This window comes from Triticum dicoccoides, chromosome 4A (assembly GCF_002162155.2).
Source record: "Triticum dicoccoides isolate Atlit2015 ecotype Zavitan chromosome 4A, WEW_v2.0, whole genome shotgun sequence".
NCBI lineage: Eukaryota > Viridiplantae > Streptophyta > Magnoliopsida > Poales > Poaceae > Triticum > Triticum dicoccoides.
Genome location: NC_041386.1, coordinates 442,661,955 through 442,680,632, shown reverse-complemented (window position 1 = coordinate 442,680,632; position 18,678 = coordinate 442,661,955). Strand labels below are relative to the sequence as shown.

General features: G+C 43.6%; 1 long non-coding RNA gene across 2 annotated transcripts; it reads left to right on the top strand.

Annotated features, from left to right (window-relative positions):
• The first annotated feature begins 12,865 nt into the window (after positions 1 to 12,865).
• Positions 12,866 to 16,193, top strand: LOC119286070. Of its 2 annotated transcripts, none has more exons than XR_005140251.1 (4): positions 12,866 to 13,001; positions 13,082 to 13,389; positions 14,071 to 14,493; positions 15,485 to 16,193. It is a non-coding gene; the product is annotated as an uncharacterized LOC119286070 (long non-coding RNA). The 2 variants fall into 2 exon arrangements; XR_005140250.1 differs by having other exon boundaries at positions 14,071 to 15,627; positions 15,807 to 16,193.
• Positions 16,194 to 18,678: the final 2,485 nt, after the last annotated feature.

Sequence of the window (18,678 nt, the reverse complement as noted above, 5' to 3'; positions counted from 1 at the left end):
ACCACACCTTAGGCTAGGGCTTAGGTGCGCCTAACGCAAGCGGTGCTACCCACAATAGCTCGACGGCCTCAGATGGTAGAGCGCATTTCACCTTGTGTAAATCATCTACACGGGCAGCGGCGGCGCACAAGGGAGTATCGGGGAATGAGGAAAGATAAGGAAATGCCCTCACGACGACACACAAAGGGATTACTATTTTTTTAGTAGAACACAATGGAGTACTAGAGCAGGTGTAGGAAGATGAGTCTGTGGGTTCTTCTGTTGGGTTCTTCTGTGTAAGTTAACTATTTTGTTTGGGCCAAGCCGAAATAGTTAAAAAAAACTCTTGCCAACCAAACAACCAAATCTGTAAAAAAAAAAAACAACACAAAAATTTAACACATAAAAATAGTTTAAAACATTTCAAATATATATGTTTATACTTTTTAAAAACACTTAATAATTCCCCCGAAAATCACTTTTTTTACTAAAGGACCATTTCTAAATGTACAACAGAAAAACATTATTTTCAAAGAAACACCTGATAAAAAATATTAATTCATAGAGAAATGTTCCAATTTTCATAAAAATGCTAACTATTCTTCAAAAGGTGTTACATTTTTAATGCAAACGTCAACTTTTATTAAAAATAAGGAAATTTCCATGTTCAACATTACCGTCGACGTTTATTGAAATTGGATATAAAAATGGTGCAAAATGGCACATGAAGCAGGTTGTGCCCCCTTTTGTCGCCCGGTGCAACGCACAGGCATTTTTACTAGTATATAAAAAATATTGGGCGAAGAAAGCACCAGAGGGGGGCCACCTGCCATCTACAAGGGTGGGGGTGCACCCTACACCCCTTGGCACGCCCCCTACCTTGTGGGCCACCTGGGAGGCCCCCGATTCCCATCTTCTGCTATATGGTTTGTTTTGACCTGGACGAACCAATCTAGGGCTTCGACAGAGCTGTTCTGCCGGGGAAACTTTCCTCTGGGAGGGGAAAATCGAAGCCATCGTCATCACCAATGATCCTCTCATCGAGAGGGGGTCAATCTCCATCAACATCTTCATAGCACCATCTCCTCTCAAACCCTAGTTCATCTCTTGTATCCGATCTTTGTCTCAAAACCACAGATTGGTACCTGTGGGTTGCTAGTAGTGTTGATTACTCCTTGTAGTTGATGCTGGTTGGTTTATTCGGTGGAATATCATATGTTCAGATCCTTAATGATAATCATTACTCCTTTGATTATGAAAATGAATATGCTTTGTGAGTAGTTACGTTTGTTTCTGAGGACATGGGAGAAGTCTTGTTATAAGTAATCATGTGAATTTGGTATTCGTTCGATATTTTGATGAGATGTATGTTATTTCTCCTCTAGTGGTGTTATGTGAATGTTGACTACATGCCACTTCACCATGATTTGGGCCTAGGGGAAGGAATTGGGAAGTAATAAGTAGATGATGGGTCGCTAGAGTGACAGAAGCTTAAACCCTGGTTTATGCTTTGCTTCGTAAGGGGCTGATTTGGATCCATATGTTTCATGCTATGGTTAGATTTATCTTAATTCTTCTTTCATGGTTGGGTATGCTTGCGAGAGGGGTTAATCATAAGTGGGGGGCTTGTCTGAGAAAGGGCAGCACCCAATCACCGATCCACCCACATATTAAATTATCAAAGTAACGAACGTGAATCATATATGCATGATGAAAACTAACTTGACAACAATTCCCATGTGTCCTCAGGAGTGCTTTGCTTTATATAAGAGTTCGTCCAGACTTGTCCTTTGCTACAAAAAGGATTGGGCCACCTTGTTGTACTTTATTTACTTTTGTTACTTGTTACTCGTTATGAATTATCTTATCACACAACTATCTGTTACCGATAATTTCAGTTCTTGCAGAGAATACCTTGCTGAAAACCGCTTGTCATTTCCTTCTGTTCCTCATTGAGTTCGACACTCTTACTTACTAAAAGACTATGATAGATCCCCTATACTTGTGGGCCATCATGGCGTCGAGCATTTTCGACATGGTCAACGAACATGAGGAATCAGGAGTTGACTTTACTTGGAGAGGATGATAGTAGGGACCCACATGGCCATAGCCGTACATACGTAAGTTCCTCCCTATTATATACAACTATTTTTTTGGCTTCCTCCTGGTTTCCTGACATCACGGTCCCACGGCATTGTCAACCTATATCTATATCTATACCAATATAAAAAGACCCAACGGGGCAGATCCAATTAATCTCGGCCATCAAATCATGTCAATCCAACGACCTAGACTGCTTCAATGTTGAGCGTTCAACACATTTAGCATGCAGTTAATTTCATGCCAAAAATAGTGCTAATCACATAATAACACACAAATAATATCCTACTTAATATCCGCATGCACTTAATATACTTCCAAATTAATGTGCACTGCACGTACACATTGACTAGTAGTTAATAAACTAGAGAATTGCACAAGGAGCGGTCGACAACTAGGACCCAGCAGCTCGAGCAGTATTTGTTTTCTGAGGTGTAAGCGGAGTTTTTCTTGAGCGATGTTTTTGTTGTTGTTCAGAGGAGCAGGGTATCAACTGGGCGGGCTGTCGCCGGTCTAGCCCAGGCTATTATTTTATGTCAACCAAATATCCAGCCCAGATATTAATTTTTCAAGGTAAAAATGGCTAGCCCAACTATACTTTTTTGCGGAATACCCAACCCAGGTCAACTTGTTATTCTCCGCCCCGCTGCGCTGGAAATCTTTCCTAGGAGGGATGCATTAGACCTAAGAAGAAAATGGGCTTTAAGAAACAATATATGGGATGTAATTATAAAAAATTGGGCTGTAAATATACAAAAACGCACCAAACAGGTAATTAGTTTCAAAAATATTATTTTTGATTTTTTTTTAATTTCATTACTTATTGCGCGTGCAATATTTCATTAGATTTTTACCTAATAGAAATTCATTTTGAATTATATTTCGGATCCGATCAAAATGTGGGATTTTTGGTTGAATTCTATTTTGAGTTGTTGGTTGAAATTATTAATCGTTGTCCTGGCTAGGAAATGGGATGTAATTTTAACAGACTGTAAATGGGTTGTAGTAAATTCCATTAGAATTCAAAAATGAGTTGTACATTATTACAAATCGCCAATGGGCTATATGTTCTCTGTCACAGATGTGACGCTCACTTGTGGGCCTACTATTTTTTTAGAATTATAGTCAGTGACGCGTACGGAAGGCTTGTGGGCCAACTAAGGTGTACGGAAGGCTTTGTCAACTTATAGTCAAGACACGATTCTAGCAACAATGGTCGTTGGATGTCCATCCAACGGTTGTAGTGCTTCTTCAATCTCGGATATTCTTGCTTTAGTCGTCCAAACCAGCGCCGGCGGTACCACCTGCTACCGCCTCCCATGGTTGGCTATGCTGCTGCGCAGGCTTCACCGGCCCACCCTACTCCCAAACGCCGTCCAAGCAATTCCTTTACTCACCAACACCTCCAATTCTTCTCCGGCGGTGGCAGCCTCACACCGCAGCCGAACCAGTGAACCCTCGTACTCCCCTCCGCGTGGGCAGCCACTGTTGTGTCTTCGCCGGTTCTAGGTCATTCCCTTCTTAGGACTCGCCATCGTTAACTATGTTGGTTCTCTTGGCGCGGCGTGGTCAACTTTGTCAACAAACGACAGCCATCGGAAGATGCATGTACGTGGAGTGGCTGACAGTAGGGACCCACATGGCCCATGGCTGCATGCAGCAAGTGCCCCTGTATTATGCAAAAACAAATGATTTCTTCCCTTGACAGGTTTGACCCACCAGCTACATCTTCGCACGCAAGGAAGTGCTTCCTTTATTAAGCGGAAATAAAATGTTTCCTCTCCCTGATAGCCGGGACCCACCATCTTTATTATGATCCACTTCGTGAAAATATAGATTGTATCAAAGATGCTAAATTGTTTTCTTTTTATTCTAACTCGGAAAAGAAGAAATTAAAAAACCCAGAAAACATCTTCGCATGTAAGGAAGTGCCACCTTATTACGCAGAAAAAATTGATTCCCCCTACTAGCTAGGACCCACCAGATTTGGAGGCTGACTTGTGGGCCTGCTAAGTTATTGCGTACGCAGGGCTTTGTCAACTTAGTCAATAAACGATTCGAGCTGGACTAACCGTTGGATGTTAATCCAACAACCAAGCTGCTTCTTCAACCTCTGGTCTTCTTCCTCCAGCCACCCAAACCTGCGCATGCCTCACTGCCTGACCATACTACTACTGGCCAGGCCTTCCCTCTACTCACCCACACCCACTGTTATTCTACGGTGACGGCAGCCTCACACCGCAGCCGAATCAGTGAACCCTCATACTCTCCTCCGCGTGGGCATCCACCTGCCTTGTCTTCCCTAGCTCAGCATCGTTTCCTTCCTAGGCCTCACTGTCGTCCACCGCCTGGGTGCTGTCCGCACGGCGTGGTCAACATGGTCAACGAAAGACATCCATCAAAAGAGTAGTGTACGCAGTGAGGCTGATATATGGACCCACCAGCTACATCTTCGCATGCAAGAAAGTACCTCCATGTTAGGCGCGAAAAAAATGAATCCTCCCCCTGACAGCTCGGACCCACCATTAATAACTTCGCACGTAAGGAAGTGCCTCCTTATCCTCCTTGACAGCCAGAACCCACCTGGTCGTAGCGTACGTAGCACTGTCATTCTGGTCACGAACATGTACATACATACTGATCGATTGGTCTCTCTACAATGATGAAGCATGGTCGAGCAAGCAGTGGCACGTGTAGTCGTAGAGCCCGCGATGTAGCAGTTCAGGCAGTCCCTTCTAAACCGTGTACACGTACGTACAGCCACTTGCCAAAAAATACGGCCACGTACGTACATACATACGGTGTCTCAAACGCATACTCGCGCATACATACGACCATGGCTCGTGTACATGGAGAGGCAACAAACAGCAGTGGCGGCATTCTGTTAATTGGGCAGCCAACAGGCTGGGTCGAAATGGAGAAACGACATCCTGTTCATCAGGAGGCAACAGACTAGGTCAGAATGCGTCCTATTCAACGAGAGCCAACCGGCTTGGACGGAACAGCCGAAACGGGGTCTGATGTACCGCAGTACGGAGGAAACGGCCTTCTGTTTGACCGGCTATGGTTGAAACGGGGGTCCTATTCATCGGGAGGGGTGTGGCGCACTGCAAAACAGAGAAACGGATTTGTGTTGGAGCGCTACGGTCGAAACGGGGGTCCTGTTCATCGCAGACGGAGGAAACGAGCTTATGTTTTTTTTGACAAAAAGACTGTAAGGGAACCCCCTACAGTATAATTGGTGCAACAAACCCAAATTGTAAGTACCATGCCTTGAACCTGGGTGGGTGGGAAGGCATCAACCCCTTCCCACCACTAGGCTATGCCTTAGTCTGGAAACGAGCTTGTGTTGGAGCACTACGGTCGAAATAGGAGTCCTGTTCATCGGAGACGGAGGAAAACAAACTTGTGTTCGAGCGCTACATCATTCGAGCGGTGTGGCGTACCATAAAACGGGACTCCATGAGCTACTGTTCACCCACCGTCGACTTGCTTCAGCCTCCACCTGCACTGTTCATCCATCGCGTCTTCCTCCTACCTCCACCAGCTACTGTTCATCCACGGGCTACTGTTCATCCAGCTCTCCACCGGCTACTGTTCAACCAGCCCTCCACGGGGTCCTGTTCATCCATCCCCAACCAGCTGCTCGGCTGTGGCGACCTCCTCTTGGGGTCCTGTTCATCCAGCGGCAACGGCCTACTACTACTACTACCACGGGGTCCTGTTCATCCTACCCCCACTAGGAACTGTTCATCCAACCCCAACCACGTACGTCTTGACTCGTTCAACCAACCCCCACATTCACTGTTCATCAAGAGGTAGCAGGTTCAATCGGCTTCAGTCAGCGGTAGTAGCGAAGGAATCCCTCCATCGGCTCCAGTCAACAGCCAGGGATCGATTGATCGCTCGGGTTCAGTAATGTAGCTAGTAATCGCTCGGGTTCAGTAAGCGAACGCCTCGCTCGGGTTCAGTTAGAGTCCAATGCCTCGCACACATGCGCGTATGTGTACAAGAGAAACACACAATCCCTCCGTGCATTGCTTGGCCCCGACCACCCACCGTAACTGGGAACTCCCTAAAAATTTTCCTTGCCCTCGCTTCTACCACGATTTTTCCATCATGCACGGCCCAAAAAATGTCATGCAGGTGTGTCTCCAGCCCGCCCAGGATGAAAATCCCATTTTCTGTCATGATTTTTTCCATGGAAGTAGGAGCCCACCACATCTATGATGATATCGGGTTTTGTCACAATTATCGTCATAGAAGTGTCATAAGCATGACAGAAAAAAATTCGTTCGGCCCAAAATGTCATCGATGTGTATTTTTTTGTTGTGGTTACAACAAATAACCAAGGAACATATTTGTGTTGGTCCCATTTTTGTTATCTTTAGACACCTTTCCCTATGTGAGGGCAGCAAATCTAGTCCATTTCAAACTATACAGCCTTGTCCCCCACCCATAGAAAGACCAGTTCCTTAAAGATGTGTGTACTGTGTTTGCCATTGTTTTGCCTTTTCGACCAACATACGCGTTGGATAGCCTATCTGTACTACTTTCCCCCTTCCTTTCCTCTTTGAACCATGTCCTAGATTCATGCTATACAACTTTCCCCACTACTTTCCTGTTTGATCCAACACCTAGATTCGAGTGCAGAAGCGAAAAAAATTGCACATGTAGCTAGAACAATGCCTGTGGATTAAGAAAAATTATACCTTCAGGTTCTCGGGGTGTGGCTCGATGGGCGGCCGGAGGCCGATCTGCCCACACCATGTACGTCGACGAGGAAGAAGGAGTCGGAGGACCTCCCGAGCTGCCGCTGGGTGAAAGAGAACAGCAGCGCCGGCAGTGGTTTCCCTCCCTCGCTGACGGCAACAACGTTAAGCCTCCTTGCCTTCCTGGATGGACGGGATCCTGCCGGCTCTTTGACAAGCAGTGAGGGGAAAGAGAGGAGAGGCCAATGTAGTCTTGTTTAGATCTGGATAGAGTGAGAGAGTGTGTAGAGAGCAACTATAAGCGCGTAGCCTCTAGCGTGTATATATAGTGGAGAGAGAGTGTGAAGAGAGCAAACCCTAAAAAACAAGCGTTGAGGCTGCAGCGTATATAGTTGGAGTGAGTGGTTTTCTTTTTCTCTCCATAAAAAATGTTCTAAATTGTGCATGACACGGAACTTTTTATTTAACGTACTACTAGTGAAGAAAAAATACTAGTAGTAGGGCAAAGCTAATACATGAAGAAAATTTAATGCTCCAAGGAGTCAACTCGAAATTAACGCTCCACGCCTCCCGGTCGTACTTACTATCGTTCACGTGTGGTTCACGACCCTCGAAAGCAACAACTGAACCACATACAATCAAAATATTAGAAAGGTTGGTTGCACCATCCTCCAATTTTAAATATTTTGGGCACTTGTATTTGTCCTAAGTTAGTGTTCCACCATATGTACTAAGGGTTACAGTGGGTGCTAAGAAACTATGGCGTATTGAGAGTAATTGCCATGCCGTTTATTTTTAGGGTCACTTGCAAACTGTCAAACTCTATTCTCCTCTTATTTATTGGATGAGGCAAATCGTTTGCCTCTGTTTAAAAAAAAAATGAGAAATTCAATTTTAATTATTTTGTATGTACACTTTGCTCTCTTCGAATAATTGTGGGCACTTGTATTCGACCTAAGTCAGTGTGCCACCGTATCTCATAGTACTCCCTTCGTCTAGGTGTATAAGTCACGTTAGAAGGTGCAGCCGGACCAAGGTGCAAGCAGATTGGAGGAGAAGGAGAAACTTGACCGGTCCTTCCTCCAATCAAAGCCCTGATTTCTATCTCTAAACGCAACAATTAATCATAGCAATTAAGAGATGCCATTTTAGCTACCATGAAGGGCCGCATATTAACTCGCATGCAAGCTGACTTTGATTCCTTGACTAATCAATGCGTAGTTGCGCTCCATGCATTGGGTTTTCGGGGGAGATAACAAGGTAGAGTAAGTAACGCTCGCTAGCAACGAGGCTAGGAGGGGATTGAGATGTGAAGTTAATGGACGACACCTAAACATTTTGGGACTATGTGATTTTCGTAAGATGGCTTAACACCTAGATGGAGGGAGTACTACCTCAGTCCAAGTTTTTACGCCACATCATATATTTTTTGTCAAAGTTTGACCAAAGTTTTTAACTACTAACTACTATCCGGTTAATAGGGCATAAATTTGAAATCTCATCAACCAAGGCAGATGATGAATGGAGAAATGTAGTACTCCATCTCGTAGTTTACAAAATTACTGAAACTTTAATCTGCATTAATTACAATATACTTGCACTGGTTGGTTTCTTTTAATCCTTGCATGCATCAATTTAATGCACCTTGTAATGTGATCGTGTGGTGGAAAGAAGTGAAAATAGGACTGTTACAAAGAAAACGAGATGAGCCCAATAAACAAACAAAATTCAAAACCAACGTAATTAATACGGCCACCGGCCATGTGCACACATTTATTTCCAGCACATTTCTTTATTTCATCAATGACATTTTGATATAGGGAAGTACATTCACCAATTCTTTGCTAGGAGAGCAAGACCAAAGAAAACAAGAACCACAATTAGACATATTAAAAGATATCCAATTTCCATAACTGCTCCCACTAATTGTATTAATATCTTCTCTATGTCTTCATTGTTGATGTGTGGCTTCTCAAGCTTGCACACTTCTTTCTTCTTTGATTCTAAAGAACTAGACATTGCTTCACATCTAATATCATCTCTAGTCTCATCTCTAGCCTCTATTCTAGCAAGGAGTGCATGAGCATCTACCAAATTTCGTGCTATCAATAGATCGATGTATTCTTCTTCCCAAAACCAAAACTCACATCCATCCTACACACAAGTTTGAGTATAAGCTAACGAACATGCACCGAATAAGGGAGCACAACCGAATCAAAAGAAGTACTATGCACCTTATCTTTTTCACACATGATGAACACCCATCTGGGATGTTGTGGCATGGTCGAAACGCAGCGCAGGACCTGCCGTGGGCAGCCATCGCACTTTATGAGTAGCAACAGTGAACCGACTAGCCGTTGGGCCAAGGCCGAGCCTGGATGGTGGCCAGCTGTGTCTTTGTCGGTGATCCGTCGACGGGATAGATCCGAGCGGCTAGAAGCAGATTCAGTACCTGCACGCAACGTGGAGGCATTGCCATTGTTGTGTGACCCGGTACTCAAACACTCCATGGCAAGGAGCAGTCGCAGGCGGCCGGAATGCTCCAAATTCGGCAGCTGCGTGCGTCAAATCCCGCGACAGAAGATATAGCGGTTGACCGCCGACGCTGGGATGAGAGGCACAAATCTGGCCGTCATGCTGTGGTGGCTGGGCGATAGTGCGAGGCTTCAACGGACATGCGTGTACCTCTTCTCTTCTTATATGTAATCCACTTATCTCACTTCCTATGGCTTCTCACTCCCACGATATTCCTATTCTATGAACTTGTGTGTGTGTGTGTTTGTGTGTTAGAGAGAGCGACACATCGACCTACTCCTACAGAGAGATGGTGTGTGGTACTACGATTTAGCCGCGAGAGTCGGTACATTCTCTCATTTCCGGGCGTCCGATCAGGACAGCTGCCACACCCGCTCCTGAACAGCCTGGGCCACCCAAAGCCCCTCCATCGTCCGCATGCGCTTCCCGCCTAAAATGATTAGCGCCGCTCTAGAGAATCAGTGCCGCATTCATGCCAGGGCAGAGCGGACGCGACCTCTCACTGGCGCCTGTGTTGAAGGGAGAAGCGGATTCAAGAGTGATGGTTGCTTCATCCGTCCAACTTACTGTCGGGTCTATGTAATTTGACGGCTCATTGATCATTATTACTAAGGTGGCACGACCGTGCCGAGTCAAAGTTGCACTGTACACTTTACTTTGCTGCATGACACGTGCATCGGATGCTGGATGTCCCACGTTTTGGCAAAGGAGGTAGAGCGTCTCCACTCTTTACAACTTTCTCCATTCTTACAGCGGAGGAGTGCGAAAGTAGTGAAAACACACAGGCTCAGTGATTACATGGACCACCTCACACTATCACCATATTTTCTGGACACCGTGGGACACCTAACTCCTTAGTACATAGTATGTACTATAATTTCTCAGCGAGACAAATTTGTACAATGCTGTGAAGCTTCCAGCTTCTGTTTCATGTATCTTGCGTCCGAGGTTGCCCCGTTGCAACATTCCATCAAATACAAAGGAGACTAACATGCATGCTATTGCATCTCAATGATTCACAGATCATAGCCAATATGTAGTCCCTCTGTTCCAAAATAAGTGTCTCAACTTTATGCCAACTTTAGTACAAACTTGAACTACTACTAAAGTTGACACTTATTTTGGAACAGAGACAACTAAAGAAAAAATGATCCATCAAGTCCCTAGGCCTTGAACCCTAAACCCTAACTAGGCTTTAGTTTGCTGGCGACATTGAACATTCTGAAGAAATGAGGTTTGCAACCCATTGACCATCGGATCATTTTGTGCAGTTTCACTAAAATCGAGTTGAGCATCCCTCTGGCAATGAAATTGAAGAAGCGTGATTAGAATAAGACTAGTGGGACTAGTTATGAGACATAAACTCATCACAAATACAGTAGAAGCAAGTAGAGGTATGTCCGGGGCAAAGAAGTAGGGAAATATCCACATGGAGCGATGTGGGTAGTTGGGGCAGTGGTGTAAGCCGGCTATAAAGAAAGTTGTACCTGAGGGATGTCGGGATGTATTTATCTTAGAGGAAGGCAGCAGGAGGCAGCAACTGCCCACGTCGCGGCAGTGAGCAAGAACCGCACCGGCTTTGTGAGAGAGAACGGCGGGGACCCCTGATTGGGACGCGCAGATAGTGGGTTTTCACCGTCAACGACGGCGACCGCATCTACACAAAGCATCCACCCCTTCGCCCGGCAGACGTGATCTGCCCGGGTGTTAGAGATGTGGCCACAATCGTTTTGTGCGAGTGAGTGTGAAGAGAGCAACCCCAGCAAGCAACCGTGTAGGCTCGTCTTGGCTATGTATATAGTGGAGCAGTTTCTTTTTCTCTCCATATGAACCTATTTATATTGTGTACGTTCCACTGAAGAAAAAAAACTTTATTTATAGATGACGCGGCACCGTTCATGCATGATTCCCGACCCTCCATTAAGTGAGTAACTACTACTAGACGCGTCAAATTATCACGTGGGTTGCATCATCATATAGAAATGAGCTCCACCATGTTACGTGTGTGGTTGGAGAAGACACAAAGAGTGCTACTAGTACTACGTGCGTGGGTGCGTGCACCTCTTCTCTTCGAGCATGGTTATTAAAGTATAGCCCACTACTCTACCACGCGATAATTATATGGGCAAAGACTATAGGCAGTAATAATCTTTCCCTAATCTTTACCTACTAATAAAGCGGCTATTGCTTCTGGTCGTCCGTCATTAAAATTACCCTCCAAGTTAGTAAAAATTACCCACCAATGCCACCCATAAGTGAAAAAACGATTCAAATATTCGGACCAAATATCGCCGCCCCGTTCATTGTTTTATAGAGGTGCGATGAGTACATGTAACAGGATGAGGTGCACCAGGGTGGTTGGCCGATCGCTCCTCTATCGACCAGACCAGAGTTCGATCCCCCGTTTTGCAATTTTTATCTTTCTTTTCTCACGCATGTGTGGGACTTCACTTCCCTGTTTTTTATTCATTTTACTTTTTTTTCTCATTCTGTTTTCTTTCTTCTTTTCTCTTTAAATTAATTTGGGATTTGAATATTTTAAAAGTTGCGCTTTTTCAAAAAAAAAATCTTTGAGAAATCATAAAATATATGTGAATTCAAAAATGTTTAGAAAATCATAAAAATTTTGCAGATTAAAAAAATGTTAGTGGTTTTGCAAAACTGTTCGCAAAATTATAAATAAATCATGATTTAGAAAAAATGGTCGGCAAATAAAATCATGTTCATGATTTTAAAAAAATGACCGTGTATTCAAAACATATTCGGGAATCTGAAAAAAATGTTCATGACATTTTAGAAAATGTCCACAAAAATAAAAATAAATATTTGTTCCATAATTTTAAAAAAATTCATCGGTTCTAAAAATGTTTGTTGGGTCAAAAATTGTTAATGAATTCGGAACCGGTTCATACATTTAAATTCTTTTGTAAAGAAAACTAATCTTTATCATTTTTTTGAGAAAATCAAAAATTTCAAAAAAAAATTGTTTGTCTATTCGAAAAATTGTTCACTGATTCAAAAGTATTTTATGTCTAGGATTTGATTAGTTTTTCGAAAGTCTTTATATGTCTTGGCGTTGGGAGTATTTCGTGGTCAATGAGATTTGTTTTTAAAGTTTTAAACGTTCCCTTGCGCAACAAAATGACACGTGTGGCATGCACCGGCGAACTCATAGCCTTGGGATTTACCGCGTCGAATGCATTGTGATCACGTGGACATCACGGCCATCATCGGCTAGGGTAAAAAAATGGCAACATGATGAGCCACTATGTTAAAATAGAGTACGCTTATATATCAGGATATTGAGTCATACTTATTTGGTTAGCCATAATTTTTTGTCTCCCGTTGCAACGCACGGGCATATTTCCTAGTAATAATAAAGTACGGATTGAGTCTGTGGGGTTCACCATCGCGTCCTTTTTCACAAAGGCCCCTGTGGTTTTTAGAAATCAACCCCCAGTCCTATTTTAAGTGGCTATTAGAGAAAACGTTTCGTTCTTACATAGAGAACCCTGTATTATTGTGTATTCGACCGGTGGTCCTTTTAGGGGCAAAAACGAGTGCGCCCGAGCCAGGGAGCTCGGCTCTGCACCAGGCGCTCGCCCCGACCCCGTCTTCCTCCGCCGCCTCGCCGCGCCGGCCGGCATCACCGGAGATCACCGCCGCCGCGAACAGGTCACATCGCCGCACCTGCCTTCTCCTCCTCCCTCTCCTTCCCCCTCCCTCTCACCATCTCTCTCTCCCTCTCATTGCAGCGCCGCCATGGCCGCCCCGAGCTTTGCTGGCAGCCACGCCGCGTGACTCCGGCGGGATCCGCTCGCCCCTGCCAGGATCCGCATCCCCCACTCCACCGCGCCGCAGATCCGCCCGTCCGCCAGCCTCCCCCCTGCTCGACTCGGGTGGACGGGCGAAGTTTCTGACTTGCCATTGTAGTTGACCTGAAGCTCCATTGGTGAGGACCATTGTCGCTGCTACAGGTTAGGGAGGAGGCTCGAGGCAGCCACAAATTATGTCCTGCACTGCTTCAACACCGGCCTATTCTAGCATAATCTTCTGCCGTGAGGTATTTTCTTGTGCACTTGGATGCTTGTACCAATATTTAAGGCTTTTCGTTCGTGAAATTGAGCACTAGCTGGACAAACTATAGGTTTACTTCATGTTTCTTCCCTTGGTAGTTTACAGATCTTTCCTGTATTGATGATATTGTCCTAAATTTGTTTGAAATTGAGGGGATGTGATTTTCAGCCCTCAAGCAAAAAAGTGATTGAGGGTTTTAGCTATACAACGAAATTAATTTCAGTAGTTTAAGTTTTCATTACACTTTTTGCAAACATTGGTTAAATTTCCTTTTGCTAAGAAGACCTCGCATGAAGGGGAGCCTTGGCGCAGTGGTAAAGCTGCTGCCTTGTGACCATGAGGTCATGGGTTCAAGTCCTGGAAACAGCCTCTTACAGAAATGTAGGGAAAGGCTGCGTACTATAGACCCAAAGTGGTCGGACCCTTCCCTGGACCCTGCGCAAGCGGGAGCTACATGCACCAGGTTGCCCTTTTTTTTTTTAAGAAGACCTCGCATGCTTGAGGTTGAGGTTAATTTCCTGTCTTCGAAATTCGAAATTATGATATAAGGACTTTATGCTGGTGTTTAAGTCAGCACTACCTCCTCTTATTATTATTTTTGTTGTGTTTTTAACCTATATGAGTGCAACTGCAGAATTTGCCACTAACGTCACCATTATATATGCAGGATTTGATGCAGCAAGGGCCATTTGTTTGACAGAAATAGAGTTGTTGCCGCAAGAGAGGTACAAATCAAGGACCGAGGAGGGATGAGTGTGAATTTGATCTAAGTTGGGTTACTTTCTATGAATAGACGATGCGATTGCTTTGTTATTTCGTTTAATTAATAGAAAAATTGATGAGGCAATTGGAAGAATCAAGCAGCAATTTTACTACATATCTGCGCCATTGATTTGGTCATCTCTGTCACTAGCAAGTTGCATAAGAAAGAGTGTGGCGTTGCAGAGGCGTGTATAATTGTGAGTCCCTCAATTATAGAGAGGATCCAGGTGAAAGATGTAGGTGGTGTGCGGATTGAACTCTAGATCAGGAACCTGCAGTACTAGATGGACGATAACTATGCTTACAATTGTTGACCGAACACTGTGAGGTATGTGCCTGTCCCTCTTCCACCCATATCAACAAGTAATTTTGGAAGAAGCTAATTTAGTGTAGCAAGAACATCATATTTTAGATACAGTCTGCAAATCAATGTACTTTGTCCGTCTTTCCTTCACCAAAGCATGCGTTGTGAGATCATGATTACTACCAGGTACTCCCTCTGTAAACTAATATAAGAGCGTTTAGATCACTATTTTAGTGATCTAAATGCTCTTATATTAGTTTACGGAGGGAGTACAACATTGCAATTTATTGTCCAAAATGTTCCTTGAACACACTCCCAAATTCCCAACCATCAGCAATTATAGTCTCCTCAATTCAGATGCATAATTACATAATATTGTTATACATGTTGCTTAAGTTGATCACCATTATGCTGTTAATTGGACCTCAAGAATAGATATGACACCTTACCTTAGGCAGCTCTTTATTTTGTGGACGTTAATTCAATTTTGGAAGTTGATTCAAGTCTGTTGTGCTTGAAGTAGATTCATAGAAGCTACAGTTCTGTTAGTATGTGAACAAAAAGCTTATCTTATATGTGTGACCGGAGTTGCAGAATATGAATAGGGGAATGATCATAGATGCCAACACCTACAGTATGATTTATCTTGATAGAGGTGCAGTGGATTTGTAAGTAGTTTTAGTGTTTTTTTGTAGATAGCTCAAGTACTTGAGCTTCTGCAATCATGAAAAAAACAAAACAAGGGACCAGTAGTCAGGTTCTAGTACACTGATGCTTTCTCTGTTAAAATCTTGACACACATTATCAATCTCAATAGCTTAATCGATTCTAAGCTCACCAGAAGTATTTGTTCAGAATTTGGATCATCGGTCGCATATGCTTATACCCGAACCCTCTATAACATGGTATTCTTGTGCCAGATTTTTGCCATTCGGTAATAGTTATAATTGCATACTTCGATCTAGGAGTAATGGTTGTCCCAGGATGCGTCTCATGTCTTACTTTGTGACAGCAGTTGGTTGCATTTCAGTGACAGTCAATTCAACCTTGAACAAGCAACTAAATAGCAGGTCTTCTTTGGTTGGAATCACCACATCTCATCTATGTTACTGCAAAAGCTTTTCATTATTGGACCAAGCTTATGCGATATGCATTGCAGTAAGTATTAGTTACCATGTTCAGTTTGTATGACCAATTTAATTACTTCTCTTGTGTGGAGAAAAACTCTTTAATTGCTTCTTTTGTTTGTGCGAATAAAGCCGTCGAGTTACTTCAAAAATGTCATTTTCTCCTAGGATGTAAGATTATGTTATGTGGGCGGGCTGATTGATTTGCAGGTCAGTAAGGCTGTACATTGTGTGGAGGAACTGAATGTGTATCCTGTTCAGTGCACATCGACAAAACTGGATTCAAAAAAGTAAAATATAGCACTTGTGTGGCATCTATCATCGAGCAGCACCCTTACTGTGACGTCTAAAAAGGAAACGGTTTACTGGATCAGATGTGGAAGAGGAAAAGAAATCGGAAGCAAATCCATACAACAACTCGACCAGCAGTAAAGTACCCAGCTTTCAGAGATTGGACACCTAGATTAGTACACAGAAAAGTTGGACTACTTGATCGTCTTGAAGGAGGATGTCTACATGTACTAAACCAGTAAATCGTTCATGGATATTTCTTTATAATGTCTGCAATGACTCGTTCGTCGCTATTTAAAATTTTGATTAGTCTGGTGGCCCTTTATAATGTTTGTGCAATCTATACGAATAATTCCATGTGCATATGTAATTTACCACAAAAATTAATAACTAAGGGGAAAGACTACGATTATCCCTGGAAATGCAATAATGTTGCAAAACAGTTAAGATCATATGAAAAATTACATATCTTACCCTGCTGCTTGCACTCCTCAACGACTGCTCCTTCTCCCTGTCACTGGCATGGTTGCATTATACGCTATAACCAACATCCATGAATAAAATTTAGTAAAAGCATTTGATAAAAGAAGAAAAGGAGTGAAATGAGATATACGTCCTACTATCTGGGAAGCTTAGTGATCGGGATCGGAACTTATCATCCGTGGGACAAATGGTGGTGGAGGCAAAAGTCATGATCAGAACATTGAGAGTTCAAGATCACCTGGGTCCGAAGGACAGCAAATGGTGCTGCCCATTTGCTGGCGCGCTTAGGAATAAGCAGTAGAGCATCGGTCCTTTGGGACTCAGTTCCCCCTATTGTATTCTTAGTGTTGTATTAGACGGAATTCCTAATTGAGTTTAATAAAGTGGGGGTGTGAACTTCAAAAGGAGAAGTGTTTGTTCGGGACAAGTCCAAATAGTGTTAATTTTTTATGAAAATATTAACTTTTATTAAAAATAAGAAATTCACCAAAATTAACCTAATTATCAATGTTTATTTAAATTGGATATAAAAATGATGCACAATAGCACATGAAGCAGATTGTGTCTCTTGTATTGCCCGGTGCAACACACGGACATTTGTACTAGTGACTAAGCCGTCAAATCACGAGGCCCACCTTTCTCTATGTTTGACCGAGGAAGCAGCCATCATTTCACTCCTCATTCAATATCCATCCGCTGCTACCTCCGCAAATAAATAAAAAACCACACAACCTCCGCAGCATGGTTAATAATATAGCCATGTCAATCACGATGTAGAAATATCATTCGCTGATACAATAGGGCTGGCTCTAAGGCTAGTGATTTTTTTTTAAATTTGTCTCTTTCTCTTTTTGTCTCATTTACTCATCTTACATAGGAGCAGGTGTAGGGATGGCTATTCCTTTCGGGACTTCTTCATGGGGTTTAAGACTAAGCAGCTCCAAATTATTCCCTTTGCCCACCACTCTGAATCGTGCCATCTATGATAGTAATCCCATTGCAACAATGAGGTCCACTAGGTATAGCACATCCTGTAAGAAGAGACTGTAATGCAAAATATACATTCTTGTTGCCTTCTTCCTCATATAGTGCGTACTACTAGTACTACTACTACGCGTTCTCCTATAAACCTTGCGCTTGGCATCTCAAAAATATTAACCTCGCGCTTGCCTCTTCACCTCTTCGAGAAGTCAAGCAATGATGGTACTACAGTATATGGTTCTGGCTACCTGAGACCAAATGAATTGCTGCACATCCACCATGTGGGCGAGGGTCGAGGGGCGAGGGGCGAGGGGCAAGGGAGAGTGCGTACTACTACGTCTGTTTCAATATGGACTACATACGGAGCAAAATGAGTGAATCTACACTCTAAAATACGTCTATATACATCAGTGTTTGGAGTATGTACTAGTGGTTCATATTGAAATCTGCTAAAAGACATATATTTCAAACAATATGATAATCTCTCTAAGCAAGGTAGGGACGAGGAGTATATACATCTAATGGAGGGAGTAGTAAAATTTTCTCCTCGTCCTGTGAGGCACCGCGTGTGTTGGCGAGGGAGCGGGCATAAGCATAGTAAGCAAGCTTCTCATCGTCCTGCGACTTTTCGAGCCACCGCGCCTGTGGGCAGGGGAGAGGGCGTACTAAGCAAGCTTCTCCAGTGTATAGAGCCTTGCCTCTAAGGTAGGCCCCACATGGTTTGCCTCCTTTTCTAAATAACGTGCCAAGTCGTAATTTGTTTGTTCACCCGTGATACACGATCCTCCATCAAGTGGACAACCCATACACGTGTCAAATTACCACGTGGGCTACCTTTTCGTACATAAATGAGCTCCATTGTTTACCCGCACGGGTGTGGTTGGGAAAGAGATGGGAGTAAGTGCTCTGTGCATGCACCTCTTCTCTTCGTGCACGTCCCCCACCTACGTGGGTGTGTGTGAGAGATACAAACCTAGAGAGATGGCATGTGCGTTCGTGAGTGTTTTTTGTTATGGGGGGTGATTTCGTGAATGTATTTGTGGGAATATGTGTCGATGATATCTCAAACAAAAATTTGACACATGCAATGTGTGTGAAATAGAGGCCTATCTATATCATACATAGAGGGGGCGATCCATGAGAAGAGAGGGAGGGGTCATAGATATCGATAGAGTCGAAGAGAGGATCAAGTGTGTCGGTGCAAGATCGATGAAGAGAGCCATCGAAATTGGGTGTGTGCATGCCAAAGATATAGGGTGACTGACCTACCGAAATGTCAGAGGGTAGAGGGCAAGTTTGTGTGTGGCAGGGATACATGACTAGAGCT